Genomic DNA, 11,652 nt, shown 5'->3' on the forward strand with positions numbered 1-11,652 from the left:
TCTCCTCAGATCTTCAGTTCTTCTCCTTGGCAGAAGTTCCTCTTGATTTCCAGAAGTGATCTAATTTTCAGGGGTTTGGGTGCTCTTATTATACCCATTTCTGCCTTTGAAGTAAGCCTACTTCAAAGGAAAGTCTCTCTTGTTAGTAAGATCCTGCCTTACCCAGGCCAGGCCCAAGACACACACCAGGGGGTTAGACACTGCATTGTTTGAGGGACGGCACAGCCCTTTCGGGTGTAAGTGACCACTCTTCCCCTCCCTCCTAGCACAGATGGCTCATCAGGGTATGGAGGCTACACCCCAGCTCCCTTTGTGTCACTGTCTAGAGAGAGGTGCAAACAGTCCAGCTGTCAAACTAACCCAGACATGGAATCCGCAAACAGGCAGAGTCACAGAATGGTTTAAGCAAGCAAATGCCCACTTTCTAAAAGAGGCATTTTCAAACACACAATCTCAAAACGAACTTCACTAAAAAATGTATTTCTAAATTGTTAGTTCAGAGACCCAAAACTCCACATGTCTATCTGCTCCCAAAGGGAATCTACGCTTTAATCATATTTAAAGGCAGTCCCCATGTTAACCTATGAGGGAGATAGGTCTTGCACCAGTGAAAACCGAATTTGGCAGTGTTTCATTGTCAGGACATATAAAACACATTAGTATATGTCTTACCTTAACCACACTCTGCACCCTGCCCATGGGGCTACCTAGGGCCTACCGTAGGGGTGTCTTACAGGTAAGAAAAGGGAAGGTTTAGGCCTGAAAAGTGGGTACACTTGCCAAGTCGAATTGGCAGTTTAAAACTGCACACACAGACACAGCAGTGGCAGGTCTGAGCCATGTTTACAGGGCTACTAATGTGGGTGGCACAACCAGTGCTGCAGACCCACTAGTAGCATTTGATTTACAGGCCCTGGGCACCTCTAGTGCACTGTACTAGGGACTTACCTGTGAATCAAATATGCCAATCCTGGAAAGCCAATTGCATAAACATTTTATATAGGAGCACTCACACTTTTGCACTGGATAGCAGTGGTAAGGTGTCCAGAGTAACAAAAACAGCAAAAACAGAGTCCAGCACACATCAACAACCTGGGAAACAGAGGCAAAAAGTTAGGGGAGACCACGCCAAGGATGGGAAGTCTAACATGTGCCCCCCCAGCGGAAAGTGGGGAGCAACTCCCAACCTCATGGGAGTTCTCATCACTAAGACGGAAGAATCTGGACAGACCATCAGCATTGGCGTCTTCTGTGGCAGGGCGGTGTTCCACCGTAAAGTCGATCCCCTGTGTGGAAATGGACCACCTCAACAGTTTTGGATTCTCACCCCTCATCTTTATTAACCATCTGAGGTGCCTGTAGTCGCTCTGAACCCAGAAGTGAGTCCCAAACATCAGTCACAAGCAGGGCAGCACTTCTCCACAGCTCTTCAGCTCTTCTCCTTGGCAGAGGTTCCTCTTGATTTCCAGAAGTAATCTAATTTTCAGAGGTTAGGGTGCTCCTATTTTACCCATTTCTGCCTTTGAAGTAGGCTTACTTCAAAGGAACGTCTCTCTTGTTTGTGGGATCCTGCCTTGCCCAGCCCAGGCCCCAGACACACACCAGGGGGTAGGAGATTGCATTGTGTTGGGGCAGGCACAGCCCTTTCAGTGGCCACTCCTCCCCTCCCTCCTTGCACAGATGGCTCATCAGGATATGCAGGCTACACCCCAGATCCCTTTGTGTCACTGTCTAGAGAGAGGTGCAAACAGCCCAGCTGTTAAACCAAACCAGACAGGGAATCCATAAACAGGCAGAGTCACAGAATGGTGTAAGCAAGAAAATGCCCACTTTCTCAAAGTGGCATTTTCAAACACACAATCTCAAAACCAACTTCACTAAAAGATGTATTTGTAAATTGTGAGTTTAGAGACCCCAAACTCCACAAGTCTATATCCTCCCAAAGGGAATATATGCTTTAATCATATTTAAAGGCAGCCCCCATGTTAACCTATGAGGGAGATAGGCCGTGCACCAGTGAAAATCGAATTTGGCAGTATTTCATTGTCAGGACATATAAAACACATTAGTATATGTCCTCCCTTAACCATACACTGCACCCTGCCCATGGGGCTACCCAGGGCCTACCTTAGGGGTGTCTTACAAGTAAGAAAAGGGAAGGTTTAGGCCTGGCAAGTGGGTACACTTGCCAAGTCGAATTGGCAGTTTAAAACTGCACACACAGACACAGCAGTGGCAGGTCTGAGCCATGTTTGCAGGGCTACTAATGTGGGTGGCACAACCAGTGCTGCAGGCCCACTTGTAGCATTTGATTTACAGGCCCTGGTCACCTCTAGTGCACTGAACTAGGGACTTACCAGTAAATCAAATATGCCAATCATGGAAAGGCAATTACATACACATTTTATAAAGGAGCACTTGCACTTTAGCACTGGATAGCAGTGGTAAGGTGCCCAGAGTAACAAAAACAGCAACAACAGAGTCCAGCTCACATCAACAACATGGGAAACAGAGGCAAAAAGTTAGGGGAAACCATGCCAAGGATGCCAAGTCTAACACTGATGAAATATAAGCAGAGCTTTCAAAACTGGAGGGATGTAACTTTATCACTCCACACTAGATGGACTATTTGCTGGCTTTATAAAGGGTAATTATCTATGATTAGTTTCCACCTATGCCCAGACAGAGATCTCAACCATGGTGTTCACTAATTTTGGGAGAATGTTTCCTTCTAATCTCCATGTCATTATATGAGGGAGTGGAGCCTCCTACAACATGGATTATGACAACAAAGGTGCTACAATTAACTTTAAAATCAGATATATGCAGTACTACCTGGCCTGCCAGGGCCTAGGCCCCCTGTTTGCCTAGTTTCATTGGAGATGGGTGAGATCGGATTGAAGGTTCTCGCAAGATCTTGTTGCCATCTAGGGCATGGCTCCTATAAAAAAAGAATCCTTTCCCAATTTCAACTTCGAATCAATGCAACTTCTTCTTAAAGACAGTAGCTTATCTGGAGAGGTGGAGGAGAGGTCCCCCTGAAGGACCTGCAGAAGGTTTCTCAGCATAAGAGGTAATTGTTCTTACACTCCAAAGAGCTGGAAGAAGTTTGCTAGGCATTTTCTTACTAAATAGGCAGGAAATTGATGAGTGTTTGATTGTGAAGAGTGCGACAGATGTAGAAGTTGGCGGATTGTGTTTATGTTAAAATGTTACTCTGTTTCTATCCCTGTTTATCTAGTTTCACTTCCTGTTCCCCCACCCGCTATGGTGAGTGTTGGAACAGAATATCCTCTTGTCTGCATGGCAATGCTAACCTGGATTCAGGTAAGATTGCATCCTATTAAATTTTATGTAAGGTTGTAATTATTGAAAGAAGAACCATTGAGTGATAGAGTCTTATTTCCAGAGGCTTTCTACTTCCCAACATTGAATCCCAATACCCCGCACATCCTGTACTAGTATGATGTCTGAGACTACATGCAGCAGTTGCACAAAGGTGCCAGTGGCAAAAGGTTACATTCTACTCCAACGTAACTATCAAATTCTGAGACATACCTCTCTTGGGGAGCTCTCTGTACCTGTGTCAGAGCTCTCCACTGCCGGGGCAGAGAACTCCAAATGGAAGGGACTAGAGAGACACCATACACATGACCCAAATTTTACACCAGACACATGTTAATCATGCAATGCCGTATATTCATCCGACAACCTAGGTTGTCTTCTTCTCCTTGGATAGCCTCACTAATAGGAAATCAAACAACAGGAGGAAACATTTTAGTTAGCATTGTAGTTGATCATCGTAAGTAACAACACACCTTACTTCCATTCATGCTCAACGGAGCAGAGAAGTCAGCCATGTGGCAGAAGGTGATGCATGCTCAATGGGAAACCACCCCAAAACAAAAAAGTGGCAGGGCGTGAGGAGGCAGGTGAAGGAGACGTTCTGCAGGGCAGGGGTGGCAAATGCTCTTCTTAGAGGCAGTCCTACATTCTGTCTCTGTCCCATCCCCTTCGAAGTTGGTATTTTCATCACTTGCTATATGGTTTGCCTGTTAAGGAAACTCCAATGTAAGTCCGGGTAAGAATTCAGCTCCCAGTCTTGCAGCTAGTTCTCATATCAAACCTCATGCCTCTCTGTCTCCCACCACCCTTCAAAGCTAAGCAGATGTCACACATGTGCTCATATGCAGCCTTTAAGCTCCCCACCTTCTTTCCACAAAGTAAACTGCTAAAATTCTTCTTGCTGCACACTGTCATTCTAGATAGGTGTAGGTGACATTTCTGTTATGCTGGCATAAATTTACATTTTGGCCCGGGAGCACAGGAACAATGCAAATGACCAGAAGGCAAACATTTATTGCTGGTGAAACTTGTGTTTTTCACACTATGTGTTACAGCAAAATGTGCCTTGTGTCAAAAATTGCTGAAATATAGATCTAAAAAACAGCTTTACATTATTACGTATAATGTCCTGTCATTTTTTGTAATGTCTACTTTATTTTTACTTCTTGAATAAATTAATTGTTCCTTAGACATTCAAATTATTTTTATGGACTTCTTTCATTGGTCATGTCATGTCCCATAGGACCTAAAAAAACACCCACACACTAGCCCTATCAGGGTGGCCCATATGGCAGTGCCAGATTGCCCACAACATCAATCCAGCACTGACTGCATTTTGACTGAACAAAGTTATTGAGAATGTATTGTTTTTTACCATTTGAACTGTAATGAAAGCCTTCACTTAAGTGGATTTATAAAATTCTTCAAGGCTGTGTTCGGAAACAGGAAAATGGGATATGCAAATTGCAGAGCCAAAATAAAAATCAAATTGCACCATAAAGACAAGGCTATATTTACCTTGCCATCACTTTTTATGTTGCTTTTACGTATGGATTACATCTTGACAATGTTTTGATTAATCATTAATAAAATATTTCAATCTAAATCTCTAGCATCTAATCCACTACTAGCCTTCTTTTATCCTGTGTCTGTATAGCCTAAACTACCCAAAAAGAGAACGTTGTTATTAATCAACTATCTTGTTGTCAAACAGGAGACCCTAAGTGATACAGTTTCAAACCCTTTACTTCTTCTAGACTCATTGTTCACAAATCTACGATGAAAACTTTCCATTCTTACCACTTCCGCATACTGCTCCTACATCCATTTTGGATTTTACTTTTAACTCTGGTGCTTTTGATTAAGAAGACTAATGGACTAAATGGACCCCCCCCCATGCTGTCAGTGTTCTTGACACTGTCCAAACTTAAACATGTATACCAGACTCATGTTCTACTTTCAAAATATGTAATGAGTATGAGTATGAACTCTTACTATTTTCTAAAGATCACACTGTCAATGCTCATCTTTCATGTGCATTGTCCATTACATTACAAACACATATAATCAGGTGAGTGGAAAACTCTTTGGTGATGCCTTCATAGCATTTGACACCCCAGTGAGTCTTGAACCCTATAACCACAATGCCCCCACCTATACTTAATGCAGTAATACAATGAAAAGTTGGGTGTCATTAACAATAATAGAAGACTTACCAGCTTTGTCAGGGTGTCGCCACAGTACTAAATGCTGAAGATATGTAATCCACCATAGTGCCATCATTAAAATCAATGTGAACAGTGCCAACATTCAGTACTAATAATATGATAATATAAGACTTTGCACAGTTCATCATCAACATTGTCAGTAAGGTATAATTTTTATATTATGTGCTCTGGGGTCTTTTTCTGTGCTGCCACTGCAATTTTACGATCATCCAGCAGGAGTTCCACACTCCTGAGCCTATGTGCCAAAAGTATAGGGTCAAGGTGTGGTTTGAAACCAGATAATATCACCATAGAGCATTAATGCAACCCCACGGGATACTTAGTACCACCTTTTAGACAATATGTGTGGGGCTGTGGTAGAGACTGCTGTAGACCTGGCAGTCCCCAAAACACTTCACAGGAGTGGTGGTGCCCATGTCCTTCCTGGGGTACTATGAAGTAATACTTTACAGGTGTCCCATTAACCTATGATACCATTCATAGCCCAAGGCATGAATGATTGATGAGCAGCTTTGCTGCTACTCAGAAGATTTTTTTGTTCTTTTAAGCAGTGTGTGCCTCCCCTTCCAGACATGGGCATAGGGGCAAATGGAGCACCATACAATCTCCCTGATCTCTTCTATGCCAGACACAATAGGATACCCAGGACTCTTTGAACTACATGAAGTTGTGGGTGATGGGGTCCCAGGGCCAAAGAGGATCCCTAAATATATTCCCATGCCAGAAAGGTTAATCTAATGAGAATGTGACAGCCCCCATGGGTTAGCCCAGGGTTTTCAAACAGAATGCTACTCACTCTTTTTCCCATCCCACTCTGTTCCATCAGTGGGCGGAACTTTCAATACTCATTTTTCTGGCTGTCTTCCACCGCCTCTCAATGGCAGCAAGCTGAACACCCTATTTGCTGAACTCTCCATCACCCTAGACCTAATGGCTACTTGAAGGGCTCCCGTGTGCCTGCAGTTGCGGGCCAGTCCACTGAAGATCCATGAGAAACTTAGGGCCATATTTATACTCCGTTTGCGCCAGATTTGCGTCGGTTTTTTTACGCAAATTCGACGCAAAACTAACTCCAGATTTATACTTTGGCGTTAGACCCGTCTAGCGCCAAAGATCTTGGAGTTTGCGTCATTTTTTAGCGTGGACACCTTCCTTGCGTTAATGATATGCAAGGAAGGCGTTCCCTTCTAAAAAATGACTCCGAGGCATGTTCGCCGTATTTACACTCCCGGGCAAAAATTACGCCCGGGAGTGGGCGGGTCAAAAAAAATGACGTCCAGCCGCTTTTGCGTCGTTTTTTAGCACCTGGTCAGGGCAGGCGTTAAGGGACCTGTGGGCTCAGAAGGAGCCCAGAGGTGCCCTCCCATGCCCCCAGGGACACCCCCTGTCACCCTTGCCCACCCCAGGAGGACGCCCAAGGATGGAGGGACCCATCCCAGGGAACTTAAGGTAAGTTCAGGTAAGTATTTTTATTTTTATTTTTTTGTGGCATAGGGGGGCCTGATTGGTGCCCCCCTACATGCCACTATGCCCAATGACCAAGCCCAGGGGACATATGTCCCCTGGGCATGGCCATTGGGCAAGGGGGCATGACTCCTGTCTTTGCTAAGACAGGAGTCATTTCAATGGGGGTTGGGAGTAAAAAAAAATGGCGCAAATCGGGTTGAGGCGAAAATTTTGCCTCAGCCTGACTTGCCCCATTTTTTGACGCCCAAGCTCCATATTCCCCTACGCCGGCGCTGCCTGGTGTAAGTCATTTTTTTTGACGCACACCAGGCAGCTCCGCCGGCTAACGTCATTGAATAAATACGGCGCCCGCATGGCGCTTCAGAATGGCGTTAGATTTTTTGATGCACAACTGCGTTGGCGCAGTTGTGCGTTGAAAAGTATAAATATGGCCCTTAATTCCCCAAACTATTCCTCGGTGGCAAAAAGGGACCAGAACCACTGGCCCAGGAAAGCCCTATTCTAGTCCTGGGTGCCAGCTGAAGTTAGAGTGCTAAAGTCCATCATTGCAGAGGTTCAGGTGTCTTCTTCCTTCCAGCTAAGCATTATTCCGGTGTCTTCTCAAGAGCCTCTCCATTGTGCATGGGTTTTTAAGTGGAGATAGAAATTCTAGAGTTAAGTCCTCCTTGCCAATCATACGCTGCTACATCCTCACGCCAACCCGGCCCCAATGTTCCTGCCTAACATTCTAGCATAATTTAAGACAGAGACTTCAAGTGCTGTATAGAATGGCATTCCCTGAGAGTGTCACCTTTGCCCTCAACTGACTCAGCTGCCTCATCCATTCTTAAAAAATCTTAAAATAGGAGCCCCTTCAGGGTTTGGCTCCAGAGGTCTGACCTTCAACTTTTGGTTACATGAGTTTGGGCTTGTCCAGGCTGGGTGGAGTATGAAGAGTTAAGTAGCAGTTACAGGCTACCTGTGCGCAGGTACCAAGCTGCGCAACATGATGATCTCACACAATCAAGCTGCACATGTGTTCCAAAGTAATGTTCCCATGTTCTCATGCGTTCCTATGTAAGCAGCTCAGAGCCACTTACCCTAGCCACTGAGCAGCAGCCTTTTCTTAAAAGTTGTTCACTGTCAGTTTAGTACCCTCAGTCCATTTCTACAGAATTCACCATGAGTGAGTCTCAGGTAGTGAAAGTCACTCACAGTAAAAGTATAAAAAAACAGGTAATCAAAAGTTGAAAATCCAAGGAGACTAGATGAGTGGAACCTTTTTCCTGCAGTAATGTTATATGTATTTTCACCTGTAAGATTATTTACAACACTGGTAATGTTTGTCATGCTAAAAGTAGTGCAAAAAATAGTTTATGGAGCCCAGAAAGCACGTTCTACCTGCTTTCTCGCACCATAATTGTGCTGCGGACAACTACTTACTTATGCAGCCTTGTGTAATGGTGTAATTTCAGGAATTTTGCCACAGAAACGCTATTCTAGCTTTGACCAATCCTGCCCGCCGTCATATGATGTCAGACTCGCATAGAAAGCAGGAACTCCCGAATCTCTTAAAAGCTACGCTAGGGCTCACAAAATCACGTAAAATGTCAGAAGATCATAATATGCCTATTCCCATGCACTTAATCAGCCACATAATATAAGATGCGTTCGACAGCCATTTTCTTTAAATACAATTTCACCTGTGCTGATTTGCAGGATGGGTAATGTGATTGACAATATGTACCATTGTTTCCAATGCTAAAGTAAAACTGTTTGGATCATCTGCCTCTTCCTTAAGGACCAAATACACTAGCTACTGAAATGATTTAAGATAGTGTTTGTGTCGAGAGGACTCCCTTCAGCCTCTGCTACTCTGCCTTCTGTGTTGCCAGTGATTTCCTGAACAGGGCACACAGAGAGCAGGGGGGACAGTGGGTAGAAACAACCTAACAGCAGTGCATACCTGTAAGAGACTACAAGAGTTGCACATTGATGCAATCATTTGATTTTTTATCGTTAGCATGTGCATTAAAGCAATATACAAAGTTGCATGCATTGTAAGAAGATGTAAGGGCATATTTGCTTAAATAGTGGCGCAGGGCAGCGAGTGACCACAGGGAAAGGGCAGGAATGCACATTATTTACAAAATATGGTGCATTCCTGTCCTTTCCCCATGCTCTGGCATCCTTTTGGCTGCTTAGCACCAGCGCAGGCGTCCATGCACCAGGGTGAACTGGTGCAAGGGTGAGTGTGTTGCAAGCAAGATTACTTTTGTGCAGGAAGGGCCACCTTCCTGCACAAAAGCAATCCATGGAGGCATTTTCCTTTTTTTATGTGTGCTGCAGAATGCAGAATACATAGAGAAAAAACGAGGAGAAACAAAGAAATTTCTCCTTGTTATTCCTCCCCGTAGAAGGTGTAAGATTTTAAAGAATTCTGAGAATTACACGTCTTTGGAAATCTGGGAATATGTCAAAACCTATGGGTGTTGCATGGGAAAACCCACCACAACTCATGTGGAACGCCTCCTTGATGCAGAGTACGGCAACACAGCAACTTGAGCTGCCTTGCCTTACTCCATATCTATGAGGCCATGAAAAGCCACACAGGGTGGCTCTGCATGGCCTTGTAGGCATGGGCCTGCAGCCTGCGTCGCTGGTCCTTCAGAAAAAAGAGATACACTAGCAGCTCAAGCTACTTGTAAATCTACCCCATTGTCTTTATCCAAATAAATGAGCAACATGTCCCAACAGAAACGTCATTTCTACAATCTCAGTATGTTTTATTCCAGCAGTAAATTGTGATTCTTGATTAAATGGCTGCAATAACTGATTTTATTTTCAGCTCAAATTAGCTCTTGACTTTTTTTTTCTAGTGACAGATTATACACCATCTTTGATGTTAATCTTGTTTTCACCGAGTCCCGGTTTGCTGCTATTGAATTATTGTGTTGCACCCATGAGTCTGTGCGTGGAAGAGAGGGAGAAATTGGCATCAATGAAACCATAACCACATAGTAGACCCTAAAATATAGACGTGATCAAACCAATGCTAAATGGCAGCACATGTAACTCTTAAGTGCTTTAACGTCTATTAAAGTGCCCAGTCCATGGTAATGAGACAGGCTGAAGAGCATATTTATTCAAAGTTTATGGAAAACCCAGAATGGTGCAATGGAGACTGACAGTGAATATTCTCACTTTAAACCAAACCAGTACTTATCTGAATACAATGTTGAAAATATAACAACAAAATTGTAACTTAAAAATATTGTATCCTCCCCTAGGACAGCTGGTGTAATAGAAATTCCAGGCATAAAATGAGAGCAAAGAACAAAACTGATGTCACAGACTTCATGTTGCTGGGATTTTCAGAAATCTCTGAGATCGAAGACCTCATCTTTGTGACCTTCTTGTTGATATACATGGTGACCTTGTCTGGAAATGTCCTCCTCATCACAATCACTTGGATTGAACCCCGTCTTCACTCCCCAATGTATCTCTTGATTAGTCAGCTCTCCTTCTTGGACATGTGTTACTCTTCAGTCACGGTCCCCAAAACACTTGTAAACCTTCTCACAGAGGATAAGACAATTTCCTTCAATGGATGTTTTACTCAACTGCATTTCTTCTTGCACTTTGAATGCACCGAAGACTTGATTTTATCGTCAATGGCGTACGATCGCTATGTTGCAATATGCCATCCAATGTACTATACTGTAGTCATCACCAGAAGAGTTTGTGCTCAGCTGATCACCATCTCCTGGTCTGTCAGTTTTTTCTACGCCATGGCTCACACGATGTCGACTTGCACATTGTCCTTTTGTTGATCCAGAGTCATCAACCATTTCTTCTGTGACCTTCCAGCTGTCCTTAGGCTCTCCTGCACTGACACCACCAACAATATCTTAGGTGTGCTCCTCTCAGGAGGTCTGATCGGCTTCTCCTCTTTTGTGGTGATGCTCTGCTCTTACACTTTCATAACCTCCGCCATCTTGAAGATTCCATCTTCGCATGGACGAGAGAAGGCCTTCTCCACCTGCATTTCCCACTTAGTCGTTGTCAACCTTTTCTACGGTGCCTTTGTATTTGCCTACTTTCAATCTTTGAATGACTCTTTACCCAAGACTGAGTCACTGGCATCTGTTTTCTACACAGTAGTGACTCCAATGCTCAACCCATTCATTTATGCTCTCAGAAATACAGAAATGAAACAGGCGTTGACAAGGCAGTGGGTGAAGTAACTGTACATGAGATTGTAAAGTTGTAGCCAAAGGACTACATTAAAGTACTAAAAAACTGCAGGTGCATCAAATAGTAAGGCACACGTGTATTTGTGACAGGTTCTAAAGAACATGTTTAGATAGTTTCCTGGGGAGCACGGATCCCACTGTGAGATTTACCATAAGGAATACTCATAGGAGGGTAAAATGAGCATTAACAGATTGAAATCATGAGTAAAGTCGCCTCTGTGTTTGCCAAGAAAGGAAACAGAAAGTACGAAATGATTAATCTTTAATCAGCATCACTTTCAGACTTACTGTTGGGCTAGTGATGCAATTATTCAAAAATTCAGGCTTTCCTGTAAAAACTTGTTTAACTGACCCATGTTTGCTCTAATATCAAATAA

General features: G+C 43.7%; 1 pseudogene; it reads left to right on the forward strand.

Moving 5' to 3' along the window:
* The first annotated feature begins 10,342 nt into the window (after positions 1-10,342).
* On the forward strand, positions 10,343-11,266 carry LOC138293997 (olfactory receptor 5V1-like; annotated as a pseudogene).
* Positions 11,267-11,652: the final 386 nt, after the last annotated feature.

Source organism: Pleurodeles waltl, chromosome 4_2, assembly GCF_031143425.1.
Source record: "Pleurodeles waltl isolate 20211129_DDA chromosome 4_2, aPleWal1.hap1.20221129, whole genome shotgun sequence".
In the NCBI taxonomy this organism is placed as follows: Eukaryota; Metazoa; Chordata; class Amphibia; order Caudata; family Salamandridae; genus Pleurodeles; species Pleurodeles waltl.